At 42.4% G+C, this 27,213-nt stretch overlaps 1 protein-coding gene across 1 annotated transcript in view; it reads left to right on the forward strand.

Moving 5' to 3' along the window:
• The window catches only part of UGGT2 (UDP-glucose glycoprotein glucosyltransferase 2), a 991,813-nt gene that overhangs the window by 56,804 nt on the left and 907,796 nt on the right, over positions 1–27,213 (forward strand). The window lies entirely within an intron of this gene.

A 27,213-nucleotide genomic window follows, 5' to 3' on the forward strand; every position in this document is an offset into this window, starting at 1 on the left:
AAACAGAAAAGAGATGAAGATTTCTGTTTGTATGAGGAAAATGATTTTAGCACCGTAACTAAAATCCATGGCTGTTCCACACAGGACTGTTGAGAGCAATTAACTTCAGTTGGGGGAACAGTGTGCAGTCTCTTACTGCTTGAGGTATGACACATTCTAACAAGACGATGTAATGCTGGAAGCTGTCATTTTCCCTATGGGATCCGGTAAGCCATGTTTATTAAGATAGTAAATAAGGGCTTCACAAGGGCTTATTAAGACTGTAGACTTTTTCTGGGCTAAATCGATTCATTATTAACACATATTTAGCCTTGAGGAATCATTTATTCTGGGTATTTTGATATGATTATATCGGCAGGCACTGTTTTAGACACCTTATTCTTTAGGGGCTTTCCCTAATCATAGTCAGAGCCTCATTTTCGCGCCGGTATGGCGCACTTGTTTTTGAGGACAGCATGGCATGCAGCTGCATGTGTGTGGAGCTCTGATACATAGAAAAGTCTTTCTGAAGGCATCATTTGGTATCATATTCCCCTTTGGGCTTGGTTGGGTCTCAGCAAAGCAGATTCCAGGGACTGTAAAGGGGTTAAATATAAAAACGGCTCCGGTTCCGTTATTTTAAGGGTTAAAGCTTCCAAATTTGGTGTGCAATACTTTTAAGGCTTTAAGACACTGTGGTGAAATTTTGGTGAATTTTGAACAATTCCTTCATACTTTTTCGCAATTGCAGTAATAAAGTGTGTTTAGTTTAAAATTTAAAGTGACAGTAACGGTTTTATTTTAAAACGTTTTTTGTGCTTTGTTATCAAGTTTATGCCTGTTTAACATGTCTGAACTACCAGATAGATTGTGTTCTGACTGTGGGGAAACCAAGGTTCCTTCTCATTTAACTATATGTATTTTATGTCATAAAAAAATTTAGTAAAAATGATGCCCAAGATGATTCCTCAAGTGAGGGGAGTAAGCATGGTACTGCATCATCCCCTCCTTCGTCTACACCAGTCTTGCCCATACAGGAGGCCCCTAGTACATCTAGTGCGCCAATACTCCTTACTATGCAACATTTAACGGCTGTAATGGATAATTCTATCAAAAACATTTTAGCCAATATGCCCACTTATCAGCGAAAGCGCGACTGCTCTGTTTTAGAAAATTCTGTAGAGCATGAGAACGCTGATGATATGGTTTCTGAAGGGCCCCTACACCAGTCTGAGGGGGCCAGGGAGGTTTTGTCTGAGGGAGAAATTTCAGATTCAGGAAACATTTCTCAACAAGCTGAACCTGATGTGATTACTTTTAAATTTAAGTTGGAACATCTCCGCGCTCTGCTTAAGGAGGTGTTATCCAATTTGGATGATTGTGATTATCTGGTCATTCCAGAACCACTATGTAAAATGGAAAAGTTCTTAGAGGCCCCGGGGCCCCCCGAAGCTTTTCCTATATCCAAGCGGGTGGCGTACATTGTTAGTAAAGAATGGGACAGGCCCGGTATACCTTTAGTACCTCCCCCCATATTTATAAAATTGTTTTCCTATAGTCGACCCCAGAAAGGACTGATGGCAGACAGTCCCCAAGGTCGAGGGGGCGGTTTCTACTCTACACAAGCGCGCCACTATACCCATAGAAGATAGTTGTGCTTTCCAAGATCCTATGGATAAAAAATTAGAAGGTCTGCTAAAGATGTTTGTTCAGCAAGGTTCCCTTCTACAACCAATTGCATGCATTGTCCCTGTCACTGCAGCCGCGTGTTTCTAGTTTGATGAGCTAGGAAAGGCGATTATTAGTAATTCTTCTTCTTTTGAGGAGATTATGGACAGAATTCGTGCTCTTAAATTGGCTAATTCTTTCACCCTAGACGCCACCTTGCAATTGGCTAGGTTAGCGGCGAAAAAATTCTGGGTTTGCTATTGTGGCGCAGAGCGCTTTGGTTAAAATCTTGGGCAGCGGATGCGTCTTCCAAGAACAAATTGCTTGACATTCCTTTCAAGGGGAAAACACTCTTTGGCCCTGACTTGAAAGAGATTATCTCTGATATCACTGGGGGCAAGGGCCACGCCCTTCCTCAGGATAGGTCTTTTCAAGACCAAAAATAAACCTAAGTTTCGTCCCTTTCGCAGAAACGGATCAGCCCCAAGGGCTACGTCCTCTAAGCAGGAAGGTAATACTTCTCAAGCCAATCCAGCCCGGAGACCTATGCAAGGCTGGAACAAAGGAAAGCAGGCCAGGAAACCTGCCACTGCTACCAAGACAGCATGAAATGCGGGCCCCCGATCCGGGACCGGATCTGGTGGGGGGCAGACTCTCTCTCTTCGCTCAGGCTTGGGCAAGAGATGTTCTGGATCCTTGGGCGCTAGAAATAGTCTCCCAAGGTTATTCTCTGGAGTTCAAGGGGCTTCCTCCAAGGGGGAGGTTCCACAGGTCTCAGTTGTCTTCAGACCACATAAGAAGACAGGCATTCTTACATTGGGTAGAAGACCTGCTAAAAATGGGAGTGATTCATCCTGTTCCATTAGGAGAACAAGGGATGGGGTTCTACTCCAATCTGTTCATAGTTCCCAAAAAAGAGGGAACGTTCAGACCAATCTTAGATCTCAAGATCTTGAACAAGTTTCTCAAGGTTCCATCGTTCAAGATGGAAACCATTCGAACACTTCTTCCTTCCATCCAGGAAGGTCAATTCATGACCACGGTGGATTTAAAGGATGCGTATCTACATATTCCTATCCACAAGGAACATCATCGGTTCCTAAGGTTTGCATTCCTGGACAAGCATTTCCAGTTCGTGGCATTTTCTTTCGGATTAGCCACTGCTCCTAGGATTTTCTCATAGGTACTAGGGTCCCTTCTGGCGGTGCTAAGACCAAGGGGCATTGCTGTAGTACCTTACTTGGACGACATTCTGATTCGAGCGTCGTCCCTTCCTCAAGTAAAGGCTCACACGGACATTGTCCTGGCCTTTCTCAGATCTCACGGATGGAAAGTGAACGTGGAAAAGAGTTCTCTATCTCCGTCAACGAGGGTTCCCTTCTTGGGAACTATAATAGACTCCTTAGAAATGAGGATTTTTCTGACAGAAGCCAGAAAAACAAAACTTCTAGACTCTTGTCGGATACTTCATTCCGTTCCTCTTCCTTCCATAGCGCAGTGCATGGAAGTGATAGGTTTGATGGTAGCGGCAATGGACATAGTTCCTTTTGTGCGCATTCATCTAAGACCATTACAACTGTTCATGCTCAGTCAGTGGAATGGGGACTATTCAGACTTGTCTCCGAAGATACAAGTAAATCAGAGGACCAGAGACTCATTCCGTTGGTGGCTGTCCCTGGACAACCTGTCACAAGGGATGACCTTCCGCAGACCAGAGTGGGTCATTGTCACGACCGACGCCAGTCTGATGGGCTGGGGCGCGGTCTGGGGATCCCTGAAAGCTCAGGGTCTTTGGTCTCGGGTAGAATCTCTTCTACCGATAAATATTCTGGAACTGAGAGCGATATTCAATGCTCTCAAAGCTTGGCCTCAGCTAGCGAGGGCCAAGTTCATACATCAACCATCAGGGGGGAACAAGGAGTTCCCTAGCGATGGAAGAAGTGACCAAAATCATTCTATGGGCGGAGTCTCACTCCTGCCACCTGTCTGCTATCCACATCCCAGGAGTGGAAAATTGGGAAGCGGATTTTCTGAGTCGTCAGACATTGCATCCGGGGGAGTGGGAACCCCATCCGGAAATCTTTGCCCAAGTCACTCAACCGTGGGGCATTCCAGACATGGATCTGATGGCCTCTCGTCAGAACTTCAGAGTTCCTTACTACGGGTACAGATCCAGGGATCCCAAGGCGGCTCTAGTGGATGCACTAGTAGCACCTTGGACCTTCAAACTAGCTTATGTGTTCCCGCCGTTTCCTCTCATCCCCAGGCTGGTAGCCAGGATCAATCAGGAGAGGGCGTCGGTGATTTTGATAGCTCCTGCGTGGCCACGCAGGACTTGGTATGCAGATCTGGTGAATATGTCATCGGCTCCACCATGGAAGCTACCTTTGAGAGACCTTCTTGTTCTAGGTCCGTTCGACCCACTCCAGCTGACTGCTTGGAGATTGAACGCTTGATCTTATCAAAGCGAGGGTTCTCAGATTCTGTTATTAATACTCTTGTTCAGGCCTGAAAGCCTGTAACCAGAAAAATTACCACATAATTTGGTATATCTGTTGGTGTGAATCTGCAGGATTCCCTTGGGACAAGGTTAAGATTCCTAAGAGTCTATCCTTCCTTCGAGAAGGATTGGAAAAAGGATTATCTGCAAGTTCCTTGATGGGACAGATTTCTGCCTTGTCTGTGTTACTTAACAAAATTTTGTCTCCTCCTTGGAGTCTCAACCTAGTTCTTTCAGTTCTTCAGGGGGTTCCGTTTGAACCCTTACATTCCGTTGATATTAAGTTATTATCTTGGAAAGTTTTGTTTTTGGTTGCAATTTCTTCTGCTAGAAGAGTTTCAGAATTATCTGCTCTGCAGTGTTCTTCTCCTTATCTGGTGTTCCATGCAGATAAGGTGGTTTTGCGTACTAAACCTGGTTTTCTTCCAAAAGTTGTTTCTAACAAAGACATTAACCAGGAGATAGTTGTGCCTTCTTTGTGTCCTAATCCAGTTTCAAAGAAGGAACGTTTGTTGCACAACTTGGATGTAGTTCGTGCTCTCAAATTTTACTTAGCAGCTACTAAGGATTTCAGACAAACTTTGTCTTTGTTTGTTGTTTATTCTGGTAAACGGAGAGGTCAAAAAGCAACTTCTACCTCTCTCTCCTTCTGGATTAAAAGCATTATCCGATTGGCTTATGAGACTGCCGGACGGCAGCCTCCTGAAAGAATCACAGCTCACTCCACTAGGGCTGTGGCTTCCACATGGGCCTTCAAGAACGAGGCTTCTGTTGATCAGATATGTAAGGCAGCGACTTGGTCTTCACTGCACACTTTTTCTAAATTTTACAAATTTGATACTTTTGCTTCTTCCGAGGCTATTTTTGGGAGAAAGGTTTTGCAAGCCGTGGTGCCTTCCATTTAGGTGACCTGATTTGCTCCCTCCCTTCATCCGTGTCCTAAAGCTTTGGTATTGGTTCCCACAAGTAAGGATGACGCCGTGGACCGGACACACCTATGTTGGAGAAAACAGAATTTATGTTTACCTGATAAATTACTTTCTCAAACGGTGTGTCCGGTCCACGGCCCGCCCTGGTTTTTTTAATCAGGTCTGATAATTTATTTTCTTTAACTACAGTCACCACGGTAACATATGGTTTCTCCTATGCAAATATTCCTCCTTAACGTCGGTCGAATGACTGGGGTAGGCGGAGCCTAGGAGGGATCATGTGACCAGCTTTGCTGGGCTCTTTGCCATTTCCTGTTGGGGAAGAGAATATCCCACAAGTAAGGATGACGCCGTGGACCGGACACACCGTTGGAGAAAGTAATTTATCAGGTAAACATAAATTCTGTTTTTTGCAAAACTGCTGCCATATAGTCCTCCAGACACGTTTAAATTCCTTCTTTTCAACAAAAGGTACCCAGAGTATGAAGAAAATGTGATAATACAAGTAAATTAGAAAGTGGTTACCCTAACCCTAACCTTTAATAAAATATTAGTGTATATTAGTGTATTTTTAAAAAGGCTTTTCTTCTATAAAGGTAAGACGAGTCCACGGATTCATCCTTTACTTGTGGGAGATTATCCTCCTGCTAACAGGAAGTGGCAAAGAGCACCACAGCAGAGCTGTCTATATAGATCCTCCCTTAGCTCCACCCCCCAGTAATTCTCTTTGCCTACTCTAAGTACTAGGAAGGGTAAAGTGAAAGAGGTGATAAAATATTAGTTTTTAATTTCTTCAAGCAAGAGTTTGTTATTTTAAATGGTACCGGTGTGTACTATTTACTCTCAGGCAGCAGATGGATGAAGACTGCTGCCTGGAGGATGATGATCTTAGCATTTGTAACTAAGATCCATTGCTGTTCCCACAGAGGCGGAGGAGTACAGGTAAATTCAGTGTGAGGAACGGTTTCATGCTATGCAGCAGTGAGGTATGTTCAGTCATATTTTTCTGTAGAGACAGTGTATTTCAGAAATGCTGATATTATACCCAGGAGGGTAAGGGTAAGCAGTAATCCTAGAGCTAAAAGAAGGGCATTACTTAGCTTGCATATGGGGCCAATTACAAATATGGTTGACACTGAATTGCAAATGTTTGTGAGCAAACGTTTTTTGATTTGGGAGTGCTTTAACGTTTTTGTGGGCAATAACGTTTAGGGCAAACTTTATTAAGGGCACACATGGCTTAACTTTTGGGTCTTAGAACCCACATGGCTAGTTATAACCGCTCTGGTGCAGTTCTTTAAGGTTGTGGAGACATCGAGTGAGATGGGCGGGGCCTATTTTCGCGCCTCAGATGCACAGTTAGTTTTATCAGCAAGCTCTAACTCCTGAGGGCCCTGGTATATGTTTTGGGCCAAATCGAAGCTTTTACCCCACATTTTCAAACCCTGAGGGCAGGTAGGGCCACAGCAGGGCTGTGGCAAGGTGCTGAGAGTTTTTTTTCCGGATCTGGGCTATTTTCGATCCGGTTTGCAAATTAAGGGGTTAATTGTTAAAAATGTTTGTTGTGCAATCTTAACTACCTATATTGTGTCTACATACAAAATTTTGAAAAATTTGGTGCATGTTTAGGCTGTTTTGCACAACGTGTATGCTTTTTTTTTCTCTTAAAGGCGCAGTAACGTTTTTTAAAATTGTTATTTCTTTCACTAAATAAAGTGTTTTCATGCTTGTTTGTAGTCATTACTAGCCTGTTCAACATGTCTGACATTGAGGAAAGTCAATGTTCAATATGTTTAGAAGCCATTGTGGAACTTCCACTTAGAATGTGTCCCTCATGCACTGAAAGGTCAATAAATTGTAAAGAACATATTTTAGCTACTAAAAGTATGTAGCAGGATGATTGTCAGTCAGAAGAGAATTAGGTTATGCCATCTAATTCTCCCCAAGTGTCACAACCATTAACGCCCGCACAAGCGACGCCAAGTACTTCTAGTGCGTCTAATTCTTTCACCCTGCAAGATATGGCTGCAGTTATGAATACTACCCTCACAGAGGTTTTATCTATGCTGCCTTAGTTGCAGGGGAAGCGCAGTAGTTCTGGTGTGAGAACAAACGCTGAGCCCTCTGACGCTTTATTAGCCATATCCGATGTACCCTCACAATGTTCTGAAGTGAGGGATTTGCTGACTGAGGGAGAGATTTCTGATTCAGGAAATATGTTCCCTCAGACAGATTCAGATTTGACGGCTTTTAAATTTAAACTAGAACACCTCCGCTTATTGCTCACGGAGGTTTTAGCGACTCTGGATGATTGTGACCCTATTATAGTTCCAGAGAAATTGTGTAAAATGGGCAGATTCCTAGAGGTTCCTGCCTACACTGATGTTTTTCCGGTCCCTAAGAGGATTTTGGAAATTATTACTAAGGAGTGGGATAGACCAGGTATTCCGTTCGCTCCCCTTCCTACTTTTGAGAAAATGTTTCCCATATCTGACTCCATGCGGGACTCGTGGCAGACAGTCCCTAAGGTGGAGGGAGCTATTTCTACCCTGGCTAAGCGTACAACTATACCTATCGAGGACAGTTGTGCTTTCAAAGATCCTATGGATAAAAAAATTAGAGGGTCTTCTGAAGAAAATATTTGTTCACCAAGGTTTTCTTCTCCAAACTATAGCGTGCATTGTTCCTGTAACTACTGCAGCGTCCTTTTGGTTCGAGGCTCTGAAAGAGGCTCTTCAGGTTGAGACCCCATTAGATGATATTCTGGATAGAATTAGGGATCTCAAGCTAGCTAATTCTTTCATTACAGATGCTGCTTTTCAAATGGCTAAATTAGCGACGAAGAATTCAGGTTTTGCTATTTTAGCGCGTAGAGCGTTATGGCTTAAGTCCTGGTCTGCTGATGTGTCATCAAAAGCTAAGCTTTTAGCCATCCCTTTCAAGGGTAAGACCCTATTCGGGCCTGAACTGAAAGAGATCATTTCAGACATCACTGGAGGGAAAGGCCATGCCCTTCCTCAGGATAAGACGAATAAGATGAGGACCAAACAAAATAATTTTCGTTCCTTTCGGAACTTCAAAGGTGGTCCCTCTACCTCTTCCCCTGCCGCAAAGCAAGAGGGGAATTTTGCTCAATCCAAGTCAGTCTGGAGACCTAACCAGACTTGGAACAAGGATAAACAGGCCAAGAAGCCCGCTGCTGCCACCAAGACAGCATGAAGGGGTAGCCCCCGATCCGGAACCGGATCTAGTAGGGGGCAGACTTTCTCTCTTTGCTCAGGCTTGGACAAGAGATGTTCAGGACTCCTGGGCTTTAGAAATAGTAACCCAGGGGTATCTTCTAGATTTCAAAGATTCTCCCCCAAGGGGGAGATTCCATCTTTCTCAATTGTCTGTAAACCAGACAAAAAGAGAGGCGTTCTTACGCTGTGTAGAAGACCTTTATACCATGAGAGTAATCTGTCCAGTTCGAAAACAGAACAGGGGCAGGGGTTTTACTCCAATCTGTTTGTGGTTCCCAAAAAAGAGGGAACCTTCAGACCAATTTTGGATCTCAAGATCCTAAACAAATTCCTCAGAGTCAAATCCTTCAAGATGGAGACCATTCGGACTATTTTGCCATAGATCCAGGAGGGTCAATATATGACCACCGTGGACTTAAAGGATGCGTATCTACACATTCCTATTCACAAAGATCATCACCAGTTCCTCAGGTTTGCCTTTCTGGACAAGCATTAGTAGTTTGTGGCTCTTCCCTTCGGGTTGGCCACAGCTCCCAGAATTTTCACAAAGGTGCTAGGGTCCCTTCTGGCGGTTTTAAGGCTGCGGGGCATAGCTGTGGCGCCTTATCTGGACGATGTCTTAATCCAGGCGTCAACTTTCCAACTAGCTAAGTCTTACACGGGCATTGTGTTGGCTTTTCTAAGATCTCACGGGTGGAAGGTGAACATACAAAAGAGTTCACTTATCCCACTCACAAGAGTTCCTTTCCTGGGAACTCTGATAGATTCGGTGGACATGAAAATTTTTCTGACGGAGGTCAGGAAATCAAAAATTTTATCCATCTGCCGAGCTCTTCATTCCATTCCTCGCCCGTCAGTGGCTCAGTGTATGGAGGTAATCGGCTTAATGGTAGCGGCAATGGACATAGTTCCGTTTGCTCGCTTGCATCTCAGACCACTGCAACTTTGCATGCTCAAACAGTGGAATGGGGATTATGCAGATTTATCTCCTCAGATAAATCTGGACCAAGAGACCAGATACTCTCTTCTTTGGTGGTTGTCACAGGATCATCTGTCCAAGAGAATGTGTTTCCGCAGGCCAGCGTGAGTCATAGTGACGACGGACGCCAGCCTATTTGGCTGGGGTGCAGTCTGGAATTCCCTGAAAGCACAGGGATTGTGGACTCAGGAGAAGGCTCTCCTCCTGATAAATATTCTAGAACTGAGAGCGATATTCAATGCGCTTCAGGCGTGGCCTCAGCTGGCGTCGGCCAGATTCATAAGATTCCAGTCGGACAATATCACGACTGTAGCATATATCAATCATCAGGGGGAAACAAAGAGTTCTGTAGCGATGATAGAGGTTACCAAAATAATTCAATGGGCAGAGACCCACTCTTGCCATCTATCAGCAATCTATATCCCAGGAGTGGAGAACTGGGAAGCAGATTTTCTAAGTCGTCGGACTTTTCATCCGGGGGAGTGGGAACTCCATCCGGAGGTGTTTGCACAATTGATTCAGCAATTGGGCACACCAGAATTGGATCTGATGGCGTCTCGTCAGAATGCCAAACTTCCTAGATACGGGTCCAGGTCAAGGGATCCTCAGGCAGTACTGATAGATGCTCTAGCAGTACCCTGGTTGTTCAACCTGGCTTATGTGTTTCCACCATTTCCTCTCCTTCCTCGTTTGTTTGCCAGAATCAAACGGGAGAGAGCTTTGGTGATTTTGATAGCACCTGCCACGCAGGACTTGGTATGCAGACCTGGTGGACATGTCATCTCTTCCACCATGGACTTTGCCACTGAGACAGGACCTTATGATTCAAGGTCCGTTCCAGCATCCAAATCTAGTTTCTCTGCGACTGACTGCTTGGAGATTGAACGCTTGATTTTATCCAAGCGGGGGTTCTCTGAGTCAGTCATAGATACCTTGATTCAGGCTCGAAAGCCTGTCACCAGGAAAATTTATCATAAGATATGGCGTAATTATCTTTATTGGTGCGAATCCAAAGGCTACTCATGGACTAAGATCAGGATTCCTAGGATTTTGTCCTTTCTCCAAGAAGGATTGGAGAAGGGGCTATCAGCTAGTTCCTTAAAGGGACAGATATCTGCTTTATCAATTTTACTGCACAAACGTCTGGCAGATGTTCCAGACATTCAGTCGTTCTGTCAAGCTTTAGTTAGAATCAAGCCTGTGTTTAAACCTGTTGCTCCGCCATGTAGTTTGAATTTAGTTCTTAAGGTTCTTCAAGGGGTTTCGTTTGAACCTATGCATTCCATAGATATAAAGCTTCTATCTTGGAAAGTTCTGTTTTTAGTTGCTATGTCTTCGGCTCGAAGAGTTTCTGAACTATCTGCATTACAATGCGACTCGCCTTATCTTGTTTTCCATGCTGATAAGGTACCAAACCTGGATTCCTTCCTAAGGTTGTTACTAATAAGAATATCAATCAGGAAATTGTTGTTCCTTCTCTGTGTCCTAATCCTTCCTCTAAGAAGGAGCGTCTATTGCACAACTTGGACGTGGTTCGTGCTTTAAAGTTTTACTTGCAAGCGACCAAAGATTTCCGTCAAACATCTTCTTTGTTTGTTGTCTATTCTGGAAAACGTAGAGGTCAAAAAGCTATGGCTACCTCTCTTGCCTTTTGGCTGAAAAGCATCATCCGTTTGGCATACGAGACTGCTGGACAGCAGCCTCCTGAAAGAATTACAGCTCACTCTACTAGAGCGGTGGCTTCCACACGGGCTTTTAAAAATGATGCTTCTGTTGAACAGATTTGTAAGGTTGCGACTTGGTCGTCGCTTCATACTTTTTCCAAATTTTACAAATTTGATACCTTTTGCTTCTTCGGAGGCTATTTTCTCTTGTAAGGTGTATCCAGTCCACGGGTTCATCCATTTCTTGTGGGATATTCTCCTTCCCAACAAGAAGTTGCAAAGAGGACACCCACAGCAGTGCTGTCTATATAGCTCCTCCCCTAACCCCCACCTCCAGTCATTCTCTTTGCAACTCTCGACAAGATAGGAAGTATAAAGAGATATGTGGTGACTTAGTGTAGTTTTACCTTCAATCAAGAGTTTGTTATTTTTAAACGGTACCGGCGTTGTACTGTTTTACTCTCAGGCAGAAATTAGAAGAAGAGTTCTGCCTGGAGGTTTGATGATCTTAGCGGTTTGTAACTAAGGTCCATTGCTGTTCTCGCACATAACTGAAGAGTATGGGATAACTTCAGTTGGGGGAACGGTCTGCAGATTACCTGCTTTGAGGTATGTTCAGTACTTTTATTTCTAGAAAATGCTGACAGCACCTTGTGTATTTGAGGTAAGCTAGATGCAGTGATTTTGCAACGACTGGGATCATGCTTACAAAATAGGGTAATACTCATGTTTATACTCATATTAATTAGTGACAAAACGTTAGTGACAAAACGTTAGTGACAAAACGTTTACATGTTTCATAAATGGGACGTTTTTTTCTCTGAGGTGATAAGTCTTTATTTGGGGCCTAGTTTCCACATGGCTAGTCAGATACTCCTAGGAGTATTTCCTTAAGGCCCCTCTGACATCGAGTACATGGTGGGAGGAGCTTATTTTCGCGCTTTAGTTGCGCAGTTTTCTTTCAGACTGAGACATCCAGCTTCCCTAGAGGAGTCCTCTTGCATCTGAGGACCACTATAGAGGGCTTATTTCTTCCCTAATCGCATTTGAGGGCAGGTAGGAGCCACAGCAGAGCTGTGGCAAGGTGCTTAACTGTCTTTTACCGGTGGTTGACGTTTTTAAATCCGGCTTGGGGCTAAGGGGTTAATCATCCATTTGCAAGTGGGTGCGATGTTGCTTTAGTCCCTTACACACACTGTAAAAATTTTGAAGACTTTACTACATTTTAACACTGTTTTGCAGTTTAAGTGCTAGTTTTTTTTTCTCTTAAAGGCACAGTACCGTTTTTCTTTAATTGCTGTTTCACATTTATTAAAGTGTTTTCCAAGCTTGCTGGTGTCATTACTAGTCTGTTAAACATGTCTGACATAGAGGAAACTCCTTGTTCAATATGTTTAGAAGCCATTGTGGAACCCCCTCTTAGAATGTGTACCAAATGTACTGAAGTATCTATTAACTATAAAGACCATATTATGGCTTTTAAAGATTTATCACCAGAGAATTCTCAGATTGAAAAGAGGGAGGTTATGCCATCTAGCTCTCCCCATGTGTCAGAACCTATAACTCCCGCCCAAGTGACGCCAAGTACATCTAGCGCGTTTAATTATTTTACCTTACAGGACATGGCGGCAGTTATGAATTCTACCCTCACAGATGTATTGTCCAAACTGCCAGGGTTACAAGGAAAGCGAGACAGCTCTGGGGCTAGAATAAATACAGAGCTTTCTGACGCTTTAATAGCCGTGTCCGATATACCCTCACTAGGCTCCGAAGCCGGTGCAAGGGAGTTTCTATCTGAGGGTGACATTTCAGATTCAGGGAAGGCTTTACTTCAGTCCGATTCTGAAATGACAGCGTTTAAATTTAAGCTCGTATACTTCCGCTTATTGCTCAGGGAGGTTTTAGCGACTCTGGATGACTGTGACCCCATTGTAGTTCCAGAGAAATTGTGTAAAATGGACAAATACTTTGCAGTGCCTGTTTACACTGATGTTTTTCCAGTCCCTAAGAGGTTTTCGGAAATTATTACTAAGGAATGGGATAGAGCAGGTGTGCCGTTCTCTCCCCCTCCTGCTTTTAAGAAGATGTTTCCCATAGATGTCGCCATACGGGACTCGTGGCAGACGGTCCCTAAGGTGGAGGGAGCTGTTTCTACCCTAGCTAAGCGTACAACTTTCCCTGTCGAGGACAGTTGTGCTTTCCTAGATCCTATGGATAAAAAATTGGAGGGTCTCCTTAAGAAAATTTTTATTCATCAAAGTTTTATTCTCCAGCCTCTTGCATGCATTGCTCCAGTTACTGCTGCAGCGGCTTTTTGGTTCGAGTCTCTTGAGGAGGCTCTACAGGTGGAGACCCCGTTAGATGATATTTTAGACATGATTAAAGCTCTTAAGTTAGCTAATTCCTTTATTTCTGACGCCGTTTTTCATTTAACCAAGCTAACGGCTAAGAATTCAGGTTTTGCCATTCTGGCGCATAGTCCTGGTCAGCAGACGTTACTTCAAAGTCTAAGCTTCTTATCATCCCCTTCAAAGGACAGACCCTTTTCGGGCCTGGCCTGAAGGAGATCATCTCTGACATTACCGGAGGAAAAGGTCATGCCCTTCCTCAGGATAGGTCCAATAAATTAAGGACCAAACAGAATAATTTTCATTCCTTTTGAAACTTTAAGGGTGGCGCAGCTTCGGCTTCCTCTAATGCAAAACAAGAGGGAAATTTTGCCCATTCCAAACCAGTCTGGAGACCTAACCAGACTTGGAACAAGGGGAAGCAGGCCAAAAAGCCTGCTGCTGCCTCTAAGACAGCATCCGGGACCGGATATAGTTGGGGGCCGACTTTCTCTCTTCGCCCAGGCTTAGGCAAGAGACGTCCAGGATCCCTGGGCACTAGAGATTGTTTCCCAGGGATATCTTCTGGAATTCAAAGGTTCATCTCCAATGGGGAGATTTCATCTCTCACAATTATCTGAAAACCAGATAAAGAGAGAGGCATTCTTACGTTGCGTTCAAGACCTACTGGTTATGGGAGTGATCCACCCAGTTCCAAAAGAGGAACAGGGGCAGGGTTTCTATTCAAACCTGTTTATAGTTCCCAAAAAAGAGGGAACTTTCAGACCAATATTGGATCTCAAGATCCTAAACAAATTTCTCAGGGTCCCATCCTTCAAGATGGAGACAATCCGAACCATCCTCCCTATGATCCAGGAGGGTCAATATATGACTACCGTGGACTTAAAGGATGCTTATCTCCACATTCCGATTCACAGAGAGCATCATCAGTTCCTCAGGTTCGCCTTCCTAGACAGGCATTACCAGTTTGTGGCTCTTCCCTTCGGGTTAGCCATGGCACCAAGAGTCTTTACGAAGGTTCTAGGGTCCCTTCTGGTGGTTCTAAGGCAGCGGGACATAGTGGTGGCTCCTTACCTAGACGACATTCTGATCCAGGCGTCGACTTTTCAAATCGCCAAGTCCCATATGGACATTGTTCTGGCCTTTCTGAGGTCTCACGTGTGGAAAGTGAACAGAGAAAAGAGTTCTCTTTCTCCTCTAACGAGATTTTCCTTCCTAGGAACTCTGATAGATTCAGTAGAAATGAATTTTTTTCTGACAGAGGTCAGGATATCAAGGCTTCTAACTTCCTGCCGTGTTCTTCATTCCACTTCTCGGCCGTCAGTGGCTCAGTGTATAGAAATGATCGACAAGGTGTGACTTCCTGCTGGAGGCGGGGCTTGCAGGTGACTGCAGGTGCTGCAGGTGTATCTGAAAAAGCTCTGCGCCTCAATGAGAGGCCTATTCCATCACCAGCCTATGCCTTTTTCCCTTAGCCGCTTGCAGGTTTGGGAGTCTGGATTTCGATCCTGCATAGGAAGTTCATCTACTCAGCTCAATGGTGCACGATAGCTGGTGCACACTATTTCTGTCAAAGTCCACAGGTGTATCAGTTCTTAGACGTTGGTCACTCAAGTAAAATCCGCTGGCTCCCTGTGGCTAATTTGGCTCTGCTGTATCAATTTCTAACAGAACGCTACGGACATTTCTTCTGAATTTGGGCAATAGTCCCCCAGAGACTTCTAAACCGCCACATATAGCAACTACGGCTTCTCTATCCACCCGGGAACCCCCTTACACTCCGACTCTGTGGTCAGTAACATTAAGTATATGGTGAGCCAACTCGGTTCCCTGGCTGTCCTGGTGGGGTAGTAAAAGGAAGCAAGAGAAACCTCTAATGGCAAAATACCGGTAATACGGTTATAGGTGGTTAAGATCGATACTGGGAAGTGGCATTGTTGGACAGCTTACCTGCTCGGGCTGTACGTCACTCCTCTGTGTGCGGTGAAGGTGCGGCTGGGTGCACGGGAAAAAACTGTCCATCTTTGGCCTGCCTGGTTGGGCCAACATTTTAGGCAGCACCCCCTTGTGCCCCCCGTGGATATCGGAGCTGCCCGAAATACCGCTATGTATGCCAGAGCGGGGTAATACACAGTTCTTCGTCCCCACCTCAAGACCACTCACGGAAGGCATCTGGGGCGGCTTGATCTTGGTACTATCTGCTCCCGCCGGGCTGGCTAATTTTCTTGCGGCGGAGTGATCTTAGCTTGGGCGTATTACCGCTCAGCCTGCCTCTGAATATTCTGTCCGTTGGAGTACAAAAGCAAGGAGCTCAGGACCATCGCTGGATTTTGTGGCTATCCCACTTCAGGTACTGTTCCCCGGTATGACTGGGGAGAATTTGCTGGCATAGAGGCTAACAGAGTGCTTTGCAAGTCACGGCAGCCACAGTCAGTTACAGAGGGCTATGCACGCAGCATAGAGCTCCCGCAGAAGCTGGGCACTTGTACTATCGAATTGCCAGTGCTGTTAATGCTAATCAGGTTGAAGGCAGGTTCACTGTTGTTTCTTTTTTCCTGCCCTGGCTGTGCTGCGAGATATTCTGAGCCAGTTCTACAATCTTATGTGGTACTTTAAACAGACTTTCTTCATACAGCTTGTCTGACTTACAGTCTGGGGGCAAAAAGAACTCCACAGCCTCTGAATTGTAGATTTACTTATGTACCCTACCCCTGATGCAATTTTGTGAAGAAATGCTAACTTTATGTTTTGTTCTTTTTTTTTTTTCTTTTTGGTTGCAATTTTAGAGTGTTAGAATTAAGATATAAGTTTGCTGCTGTTGGTTACATTCAAACTGTGGTATCAATAAGCCTTTTTTTACTGTTTTTTTTTTTTTTTTTTTTTTTCCCTCTCTTTATGTATTTTTCTCTCCCTCTGTTTAGGGATACCCCCCCACTTTATTGATTATCTCTCAGGGTAACCTAGCACTGTCTTTCCCTGAAAGTTTATTTAATTTTTCAGGGAAGTAAAATCTGGTTAGAGGTGAACTTCCTTTAAGATTTACTGTAGCACCTGATTGGGGTTTTTTTCCAAGTTGATTTAAATTCTTTAGGGAATACATAAACTGTTATATACACTGAAAGATTGTTCTGATTAAACTGTTGCACTTAGAAATCACGCTGTAGCTAGAATTAATGAATAAGGATTCCTTGCTACAAGGTTTCTCTTGATAGAATAGTATAAGTATTCCTTTTTTCTTTTCCTTTACACTTTGCTCAGCTCTTTTTTAGGGAAAGCAAATTGAACACTAAAAACACAAGCACTTTAAGGGATTTTTTTTTTTTTTTCTGCACTGAAATGGACCTTTTTTATTGAATTAAGGTAAATTGTCATCTTATAATTGTGGTTTTTGGTATTTTTAGTATTAATATTAGTAAGTAGCTAGTAAGGCCTTACACTTATTGCAGGGCTGGTGTGGGGGTCTATCCCTCTTCCCCTCCTTTTTTTTTTTTTTTTTTTTTTTTCTTTTTCTCTTTCTTTCTTCTTTTGCCCCTTGACATATTGCAGTCTAGTAAGGAATACGCCTAGTCCATGGACAGATATTTGCATCAAAGAGGCTCTCCTTCCAATATGCCTCCTAAACCAAAAGAAAAAAAAGGGAGTAGCAGGAATTTGGATTCTAGCATAGTCTCCCCTCAAGACAAAGGGCCTTTTCACCCCCCTTCTAATAACATGGCAGAATTTGCAGCCGAAGTAGCTAAAATCTTGATGCCCCAATTTGACTTGATCAAACAGGAGATTAAGAATGAGATTTCTAATCTCACTATAGAAGTTAGGCAATTCTCATCCAGAATGGATGAAATTGAGAATAGAATCTCGGACCTGGAAGACAGGTTCAATGTATTGGATCCATCTATAGATGCTTATGGTAAAACTATTATATCTCTACAAGCAAAGATCGAGGACCTTGAGGACCGCTCAAGGCGTAATAATTTAAAAGTGATTGGGCTTCCCGAAACCCCTGAGTTTCAGGATCTAATGACCTTTGTCTCATCTACACTACCTCAGGCCCTGCAGATTCCAGCTCCTGCTACCCCCTTTCAGATTGAAAGAGTTCACAGGATAGGTCAGCGACGTGAGCATAGTGAGTCCCAGAGACCTAGGCCTGTGATCTTTAAATTTGTGAACTTTCAGGATAAAATGCTATATCTCCGACATTATAGGAAATGTAACCCTTTCACTTTAGGCCAACATAAGTTGTTGATGTTTCAGGACTTTTCCTCTGAAACTATGGCAAAGAGAAGGGATATGTCGTTCTTTTATGGTAGACTTCAGAGGGAAAAATTTAATATTAAGCTCCTGTACCCTGCAAAATTAGTGGTACTGAAAGAAGGCACTACATATACACTGAATAATGTGATGGAAGCTGAAGCTTTCTGTAGAGAATCCGGGATACCCTAGTATGTATATTAGATAGGGTTCCAGGATCCTAAAGTTTGTGTATTGCTGTCTTGGTATTACATAAGCGCTAGTTATGAGAAATAAGAGTCTGTTTGGTTGTTTTATATTCTCTGAAAGGTATTGGAACTTAAGACAGAAATGGTATAATTGGTATAAATGGGATGTGTGTTTTTTTTTTTTTTTGTTTTTTTCTCTTCTGTCTCCCTCTCTCTCGCCGTCTCTCTGGTCCTTTTTCCTCTCTCCACATCTAAGGGTCTACCGCCCTCTATGTCAGGCTCTCCCCCCTGACTGCCAAGTTTGTATATATAATGAGTCTACTTGGGTATATATCTATGGATTTAGAGACAAATAGTTTCTCTGATGAATAAACTCAACCTACTATCTTGGAATATTGGCGGCATTAACTCCCCAATTAAAAGGAAAACTATAATAAAACATCTGGGCAAATTTAACCCTGATATAGTTTTCCTACAGGAGCTTCATCTCAATGCTATTGAAATCCCTAAATTAAAATCTAAATGGGTGGGTGAAGTTTGGGCGGCCCCTTTTACATCCAGGAAGAGGGGGGTGGCCATTTTAGTGAATCGGAAGTTGGAATATCAGGTGATTAACACCGTTGCTGATCCTGAGGGCAGATTCTTAATCGTGGAACTAGAAATCAAACATACAAAATATATATTGTGCAATATATACGGTCCCAATCAAATGGATCGCGAATTTTGGTCTGTACTCTCAGTTAAACTACATAACTATATTGGGTCCAATCTAATTATCGGGGGAGACCTAAATTTAATGGCAGACCCTCTGCTAGATAGCTCAAACAAAAAGGCTTTAAAAAATAGGGATCGGAAATCCCGGACCTTACATAAATTTTGTACCCATCTGGGCCTGGTTGATATATGGCGGGTTCAGAACCCGGATGCCCGAGACTATACCTGTGTATCTCAAGTCCAACAGTCCTTTTCAAGGATTGATTATTTTTTAATTTCTGAATCCCTGCTTAACTGGAATTGGGTGTCCAGAATTGAGGATATTGTCATTTCCGATCACGCGGTGATCGGGTTGAGGTGTGATACGACCTGTGAAAATCGAGGTAAGAATCATATATATTTTCCTAAGTACCTGAGTAATAACATCAAGTTTCAGAACCAATTGCGCTTAAAATGGGATGAATACTATAATAATAATTACAGCTATATAGATAAGATCGAAGTGTTCTGGGAGGCTTCTAAGGCCGTTTTACAAGGGGAAATTAAATCATACTCCCTACACTTAAAAAAAAAAGTGGAGCCTAGCAACTAGACAACTCGCTAATCGGGTTAAGAATGCATATAGGGCTTATACTATAAACCACACTAAAGCTAGTTGGGATGCATATATGACCGCAAAATCTCTCCGTGATACACATATTAAACAAAGTAGTGTTCAGGAAGAAATGAGAATGAGAGCAATGTACGGAGGCTTTATAGGTAGATCAGCGAAATTCCTGGCCAGAATCACCAAATCTGCTCACAGACACCCAATATCTGCTATTAAACAGGGAGACATGAGATATACCAAACACACTGACATTGAAAAAGTATTCTTTGACTTTTTCCAAGATCTATACAAAAGAGACTCTATTAACCACGATAAGAATTTGGCATTCTGGGAAAAGATTAAGCTCCCAAGGTTATCCTCTGAGGCCAGAGAAGTGATTAACGCTCCTATTTCCGAGGAGGAAATCATAATAGCAATTAAGAATGCGAAAACGAATAAAGCGGCTGGACCCGATGCCCTTCCTATTGAGTACTATAGGATTCTACAGACACAGGTGACACCAATATTGAATAGGCTATTTAATTTTTACTTTTCAGAGAACACCAACTGTTCTTCCTCTTATACAACCGCGAATATCTCATTAATCCTAAAAAAGGGTAAAGACCCGGAACTGCCTAGTTCCTATAGACCGATCTCGGTCCTCAACACCGACTATAAGCTGCTCGCAGCTATAATAGCCTCTCGATTGAAGCCATATATGGGTGATTTGATCCATAAGAATCAATCCGGTTTCATGTCGGGCCGAAACCCTGTAAGAAATACAAGAAAATTATTAATTTTGATCGAATCCTTTTGGAGTAAATATAAGTCCTTTCGGGCATGTGAAGCGGAAGATAAGGCTATTTTAACGATCGACGCGGAGAAAGCATTCGATCGTGTTGACTGGGACTACCTGTTCTCCGCGTTAGATCGGTTCGGACTCCCTGAATATTTTATTAATTATATTCGACTAATCTATAGTAACCCTTCCTCGGCGGTCATCATAAACAATACATCTACCCAACGCTTCGAGTTATCCAGAGGAACTAGACAAGGATGTCCTCTTTCCCCTTTTTTATTTAATCTGAGTGTAGAACCCCTTGCCATCCAATTAAGACAAGAACTGGACGGGATTCTCCTAGCAGATGAAAAGCTAGTGTTGCTTTTATATGCGGATGACCTTCTAATATTCCTTTCCAATCTTAAGGTCACTTTACCCAGTTTTCAGGCGATTATCCAAGAATTTGGGGAGATCTCTGGTTTTAAGATAAACACCTCAAAATCAGAATTAATGTGGTTATATAGAAAGCCCCCTTATTTTTGTAATCACCCCTTCCTCGAGGTCTCCCAGATTACTTATCTTGGCCTTTGTCTGTCTAGAAACCCAGAAGAATGGTACAAGACAAACTATAGGCCCATCCTGGACTACTGTAGAAGGAAACTAGAGGAATGGACTTCGTTGTCCATATCATTAACGGCTCGCGTGACTTTAATTAAATCAGTCATCTTTCCAAAACTTTTTTATATTATGCAGAACATCCCGTGCTTTTTACATAAAAAAGATATTAACATGTATAATAGGGCATGTTCCCAATTTTTATGGAATGGAAAGAGATCTCGCATCGCGCCTCGTAGGCTTATGAATTCTAAGCTTTCAGCTGGCCTTGCTCTCCCCAATATTCAAACATATAATCTGGTCATTATAGCCAGATTTGCTTTGGACTGGTTAACTGAGAAAGACCAAATCTCCTCGGTTATCTGGGAAAATCAAATGGTGGCCCCGTTCATCTTGAAGGCACTTTTACACTGTCCTCTCACCTCTCTGCCCGCTAATATATTTTATATGACCACCTTTAAGAACGTTATTGTGGCCTGGCAGAGGCTTTGCGTGGAAAACGATTGCTCCCCCTACATATCACAATATTTAACTATATGTGGTAATCCCGAGTTCGGGCCTGGCCTAAACAATCAGATATTCAAAGTATGGGCGTTAAAGGGTCTTCAAAATATGTTACAACTACAGGGCGCAGACGGGTATCCGCGACTGTTCCAAGATATTGCAATACAATATGACCTACACCCACGCGAATTCTATGCTTATCTCCAAGCTAGACACTATCTTCAAGAGCTACGCTCAAAATTTGGGAAAAACTGGTCCTGGGGTGAGTTACAGGCCAAGATCTCTCTGTATGCGGCAGGAATATACACAATTTCCCCACTATATCTTCTCATAAACCAGAAGGCGTCAAAGACGCAGACGACTGAGATGGTGGCAATGTGGGAGGCATACTTCCCAGATATAGACGAGCAGTCTATTACTGGGAGTTTCCAAATAATCCAACAAAGTTGGGTACCGACGGCATGGAGAGAGTCACAGATAAAAATTGGCCTTAAAAGATATCTCACTCCTGCTGCTCTCTCCAAATGGTATAAATCTAGAGTTCTTTGCTCGAGATGTTCCTCATTAAGTGCAGATCTATTCCATTGTCTGTGGAGTTGCCCTAAAACTTGCCAATATTGGAAGAAAATATCTTATTGGATGACGGTAACTCTAAGACTGGATTATAAACTATCTCCAATAGATGTGTTCTTTTTGGTGAAATTTCAGGGAATAACCAAGAATTACAACCTGATAAATACTATAATTCTAACGGCTCGTAATCTTATTTTTAAGCGATGGAAAGCTTCTTCCGCACCCACAATGCCACAATTTAAAAATGCTATGATCAATCATTTCATAACTGAGCAATTTAACATCCCTTATCCACAAGATAAATACCTGCCTACATTCTTTAAAAAATGGGAAACATTTGTGAGATCTCTTCCCCTTGCACTTCAGAAAAAACTGATTAAACCCCTTAGAGATACAGAGTATGTTATGGTAAACATCCTAGCTGGCCACTTCCCTGGAGAATGGGCAACAGATGCTGGGTGAGGTGACCGGGTGGGGCGGGGAGACGAGAGAGTCGGATTTTTTTTTTTTTTTTTCTTTCTCTTCTTTCGTGTTTTGTTTATTTGTGTGGTGTATGTGTGTCTGGGAGAAAGTCACTGACTGTTAAAATAAGTAAAGATGAAAAAAGATCACAAATATGTCACAAATTTAACATGTTGTTTAATATTTGACGCACATATGACAAATCCTGGTTGATTGTACAATTCCTGTATTTGTATTTCCTTTATTATATCATTCACTAATGTAAGGGGTTTTTTTTTTTTTTACCCTTACCTGACACTAATTGTTACTGTTTAAATGTTATATGGAATAACTTATTCATTGTGATGCACTTTTTATAATTGATTATTGTAATATATTTTCTTTACTATAAATAAAAATTAAAAAAAAAAAAAAAGAAATGATCGGCCTAATGGTAGCGGCAATGGACATAGTTCCGTTTGCCCGCCTACATCTCAGACCACTGCAACTTTGCATGCTCAATCAGTGGAATGGGGACTACACAGATTTGTCTCCTCTGTTAAATCTGGATCAAGAGACGAGGGATTCTCTTCTCTGGTGGTTATCTCGGGTCCATCTGTCCAGGGGGATGAGTTTCCGCAGGCCAGAGTGGACTATAGTGACGACAGATGCCAGCCTTCTGGGCTGGGGCGCAGTCTGGAACTCCCTGAAGGCTCAGGGTTCGTGGACTCAGGAGGAAGCCCTCCTTCCGATAAACACACTGGAACTCAGATATATATTCAATGCTCTTCAGGCTTGGCCTCAGCTAGCTGCGGTCAGATTCATCAGATTTCAGTCGGACAATATCACGACTGTAGCCTATATCAACCATCAGGGGGGTACAAGGAGTCCCCTGGCAATGATGGAGTTTCCAAGATAATTCTATGGGCAGAGGTTCACTCTTGCCATCTCTCAGCTATCCATATCCCAGGAGTAGAGAACTGGGAGGCGGACTTTCTAAGTCGGCAGACTTTTCATCCGGGGGAGTGGGAACTCCATCCGGAGGTATTTGCCCAGCTGATTCAACTATGGGGGCAAACCAGAACTGGATATGATGGTGTCTCGTCAGAATGCCAAGCTTCCTTGTTACGGGTCTAGGTCAAGGGATCCCCAGGCAGCACTGATAGATGCTCTAGCAGTGCCCTGGTCCTTCAGCCTGGCTTATGTGTTTCCACCATTTCCTCTCCTCCCTCGTTTGATTGCCAAGAACAAGCAGGAGAGAGCTTCAGGGATTTTGATAGCACCTGCGTGGCCACGCAGAACTTGGTATGCGGATCTGGTGGACATGTCATCTTTTCCACCATGGACTCTACCGCTGAGGGAGGACCTTCTACTCCAAGGTCCATTCAAACATCCAAATCTAATTTCTCTGCGTCTGACTGCTTGGAGATTGAACGCTTGATTTTATCAAAACGTGGTTTCTCCGAGTCGGTCATCGATACCTTGATTCAGGCTCGTAAGCCTGTCACCAGGAAAATCTATCATAATATATGGTGTAAATATCTTCATTGGTGTGAATCCAAGGGTTACTCATGGAGGAAGGTCAGGATTCCTAGGATTTTATCTTTTCTCCAAGAAGGATTGGAAAAGGGATTATCAGCTAGTTCCTTAAAGTGACACATTTCGGCTCTGTCTATTCTTTTGCACAAGCGTCTGGCAGATGTTCCAGACGTTCAGGCATCTTGTCAGGCTTTAGTTAGAATCAAGCCTGTGTTTAAACCTGTTGCTCCGCCATGGAGTTTAAATTTAGTTCTTAAAGTTCTTCAAGGGGTTCCGTTTGAACCTTTGCATTCCATAGATATCAAGCTTTTATCTTGGAAAGTTCTGTTCTTAGTAGCTAGCTCTTCGGCTCGAAGAGTTTCCCCTTATCTGATTTTCCATGCAGATAAGGTAGTTTTGCGTACCAAACCTGGGTTTCTTCCCAAGGTAGTATCTAATAAGAATATCAATCAGGAAATTGTTGTTCCGTCACTGGGTCCTAATCCTTCTTCAAAGAAGGAACGTCTGTTACATAATCATGACGTGGTTCGTGCTTTAAAGTTTTATTTACAAGCTACTAAGGATTTTCGTCAAACATCTGCATTGTTTGTTGTCTACTCTGGGAGGAGGAGAGGCCAAAAGGCTTCAGCAACTTCTCTTTCTTTTTGGCTAAGAAACATAATCCGGTTAGCTTATGAGACTACTGGCCAGCAGCCTCCTGAAAGAATTACAGCTCATTCTACTAGAGCGGTAGCTTCCACTTGGGCTTTTAAACATGAGGCCTCTGTTGAACAGATTTGTAAGGCGGCGACTTGGTCTTCGCTTCATACTTTTTCTAAATTCTACAAATTTGATACTTTTGCTTCCTCGGAGGCTATTTTTGGGAGAAAGGTCTTGCAGGCAGTGGTGCCTTCCGTTTAAGTTCCTGCCTTGTCCCTCCCTTCATCCGTGTCCTAAAGCTTTGGTATTGGTATCCCACAAGTAATGGATGAACCCGTGGACTGGATACACCTTACAAGAGAAAACAAAATTTATGCTTACTTGATAAATTTCTTTCTCTTGTGGTGTATCCAGTCCACGGCCCGCCCTGTCACTTTAAGGCGGGTGTTTTTATTTTTAAAACTACAGTCACCACTGCACCCTATAGTTTCTCCTTTTTCTTACTTGTCTTCGGTCGAATGACTGGAGGTGGGGGTTAGGGGAGGAGCTATATAGATAGCTCTGCTGTGGGTGTCCTCTTTGCAACTTCCTGTTGGGATGGAGAATATCTCACAAGAAATGGATGAACCCGTGGACTGGATAACACCACAAGAGAAAGAAATTTATCAAGTAAGCATAAATTATGTTTTTGGGAGAAAAGTTCTTCAAGCAGTGGTGCCTTCTGTTTAACCATCTGTCTTGTCCCTCCCATTCATCTGTGTCCTGTAGCTTTGGTATTGTATACCACAAGTAAAGGATGAATCCGTGGACTCATCTTAGCTTTATAGAAGAAAAGTAAATTTATGCTTACCTGATAAATTAATTTCTTCTATGGTAAGATGAGTCCACGGCCCGCCCTGTCATTTTAAGACAGATTATATTTTTTTGATTTAAACTTCAGTCACCTCTGCACCTTGTAGTTTCTCCTTTTCCTTCTTGTACCTTCGGTCGAATGACTGGGGGTGGAGCTAAGGGAGGAGCTATATAGACAGCTCTGCTGTGGTGCTCTTTGCCACTTCCTGTTAGCAGGAGGATTATATCCCACAAGTAAAGGATGAATCTGTGGACTCGTCTTACCATAGAAGAAATTAATTTATCAGGTAAGCATAAATTTACTTTTTCACTAAAATATTCCATGTTGTTTTTTTAAATGCATTACAATTTTAATCCCTATTTTTTATTGTTTAAAGGGATTTCTAATGTTCTAGTGTGCTATACAACAAGCATTATATGTGGATCTTCGTTCTTTTTGTGTAGAAATATAAAGGCATAGGGTGATATATTCTGTGTATCATACCACGGCTATATTGGCCACTTGTTATTACTTAAAAAGAAATCATCATTATTTGGATGGAGCCAAGATTTAGTCTTGATATTATTCTCTTGAGGGAACATAGGCCAATCGCCTTTCTTGTTCGGTATTCTTCTTAGTATTAATGTGGTTGGTCATTACCTTATTGCAGCACTGCATTAGTTTACAAAGACCACAAATTTACATCTTCTTTGCCACACAGATGAGGGCAGCAGAAATAACCACCAGGTGCACTGGTAAATGGTTTGGCTGAGTTCATATTCCTGTTAATAACAGAGCAAATGTGTCATTGTTTGAAACCCCCTAAGGTAGTATTATAAAGAAGCATTGCTTTCAATTACATTCTCCTGGTCCACATCACTCAACTGGATACTGATGTCACATCCTCTTTGAGATGTTATGGTCTTTAATCCACTTTGTGACTAAGCTGCAGTTTAAAAATTTACAATGTTTAATGTTAACTCAATTTGCCCTAAGGCATTTCTAAAGAAATGTTTGCAAGTGATAGAGAGTGAAATGCAACTGATACAACAGCTAAACCACTAGTATTAGATTAAATTAGCAAGGTTCTTCAAGCTAAAACATGGCAACATACAGATATCTTAAATGCTCAGCCTTTTCAAGGGGTTACTTCTCTTTAGGAGAATGGGGTACAGAGGCATAAGTAACGGTCCTTTTAGTATAATGTTCCCCTTGTTTTTCATGAAGAATTGGTCCGCAATAGGTTAGTACTTCAATTGGTTTTGCACTATAAGAATTATTAAAGGGACAGTCTAGGCCAAAATAAACTTTCATGATTTAGATAGAGCATGTAATTTTAAACAATTTTCCAATTTACTTTTATCACCAATTTTGCTTTGTTCTCTTGGTATTCTTAGTTGAAAGCTTAACCTAGGTGGTTCATATGCTAATTTCTTAGACCTTGAAGCCCACCTCTTTCAGATTGCATTTTAACCGTTTTTCACCACTAGAGGGTGTTAGTTCACGTATTTCATATAGATAACACTGTGCTCGTGCACAAGAAGTTATCTGGGAGCAGGCATTGATTGGCTAGACTTTAAGTCTGTCAAAAGAACTGAAAAAAGGGGCAGTTTGCAGAGGCTTAGATACAAGATAATCACAGAGGTTAAAAGTATATTATTATAACTGTGTTGGTTATGCAAAACTGGGAAATGGGTAATAAAGGGATTATCTATATTTTAAAACAATAACAATTCTGGAGTAGACTGTCCCTTTTTTAAGCAACATGATCTGGTTGTTAAATTGCTACCTTCCATGATTTGGTGTCATAGTGATATTTGCTTGGTATCACGGTGGTCTTAGAAAACTACATTCAAATCTTACCTATGGCTTTTGTTCTAGTCCATATCCCACTGTAGGATTAACAAAACCTCTTGCTGTGTCACAATAACATATTCCATTTATTTACAAAATAATGTGACTGACTATATAAGTCATATACCCTCTTTTAAAAATTTTAAATGGTTGTTATACACATTTGGTGAACATTGGCCATCGATTTGCAAGAACCCCAGATTTAAAAAAAAAAAAAAAAGAAGAAAAAAAAAATTACGTTGAATCTGGTGCTTTTCTGTTGTGATTCTAATAAAATGTATGAATTTGACCGTCCAACATGTGACTTACTATTTGTTAATTATCTGGCTATTTTTTAGTTTTGGTTTTGATTTCGTTAGTCTCTCTTTGATTTTTAATCTGTCACTC

The sequence above is a fragment of the Bombina bombina genome, chromosome 3 (genome assembly GCF_027579735.1).
Source record: "Bombina bombina isolate aBomBom1 chromosome 3, aBomBom1.pri, whole genome shotgun sequence".
Classification (NCBI taxonomy): Eukaryota; Metazoa; Chordata; class Amphibia; order Anura; family Bombinatoridae; genus Bombina; species Bombina bombina.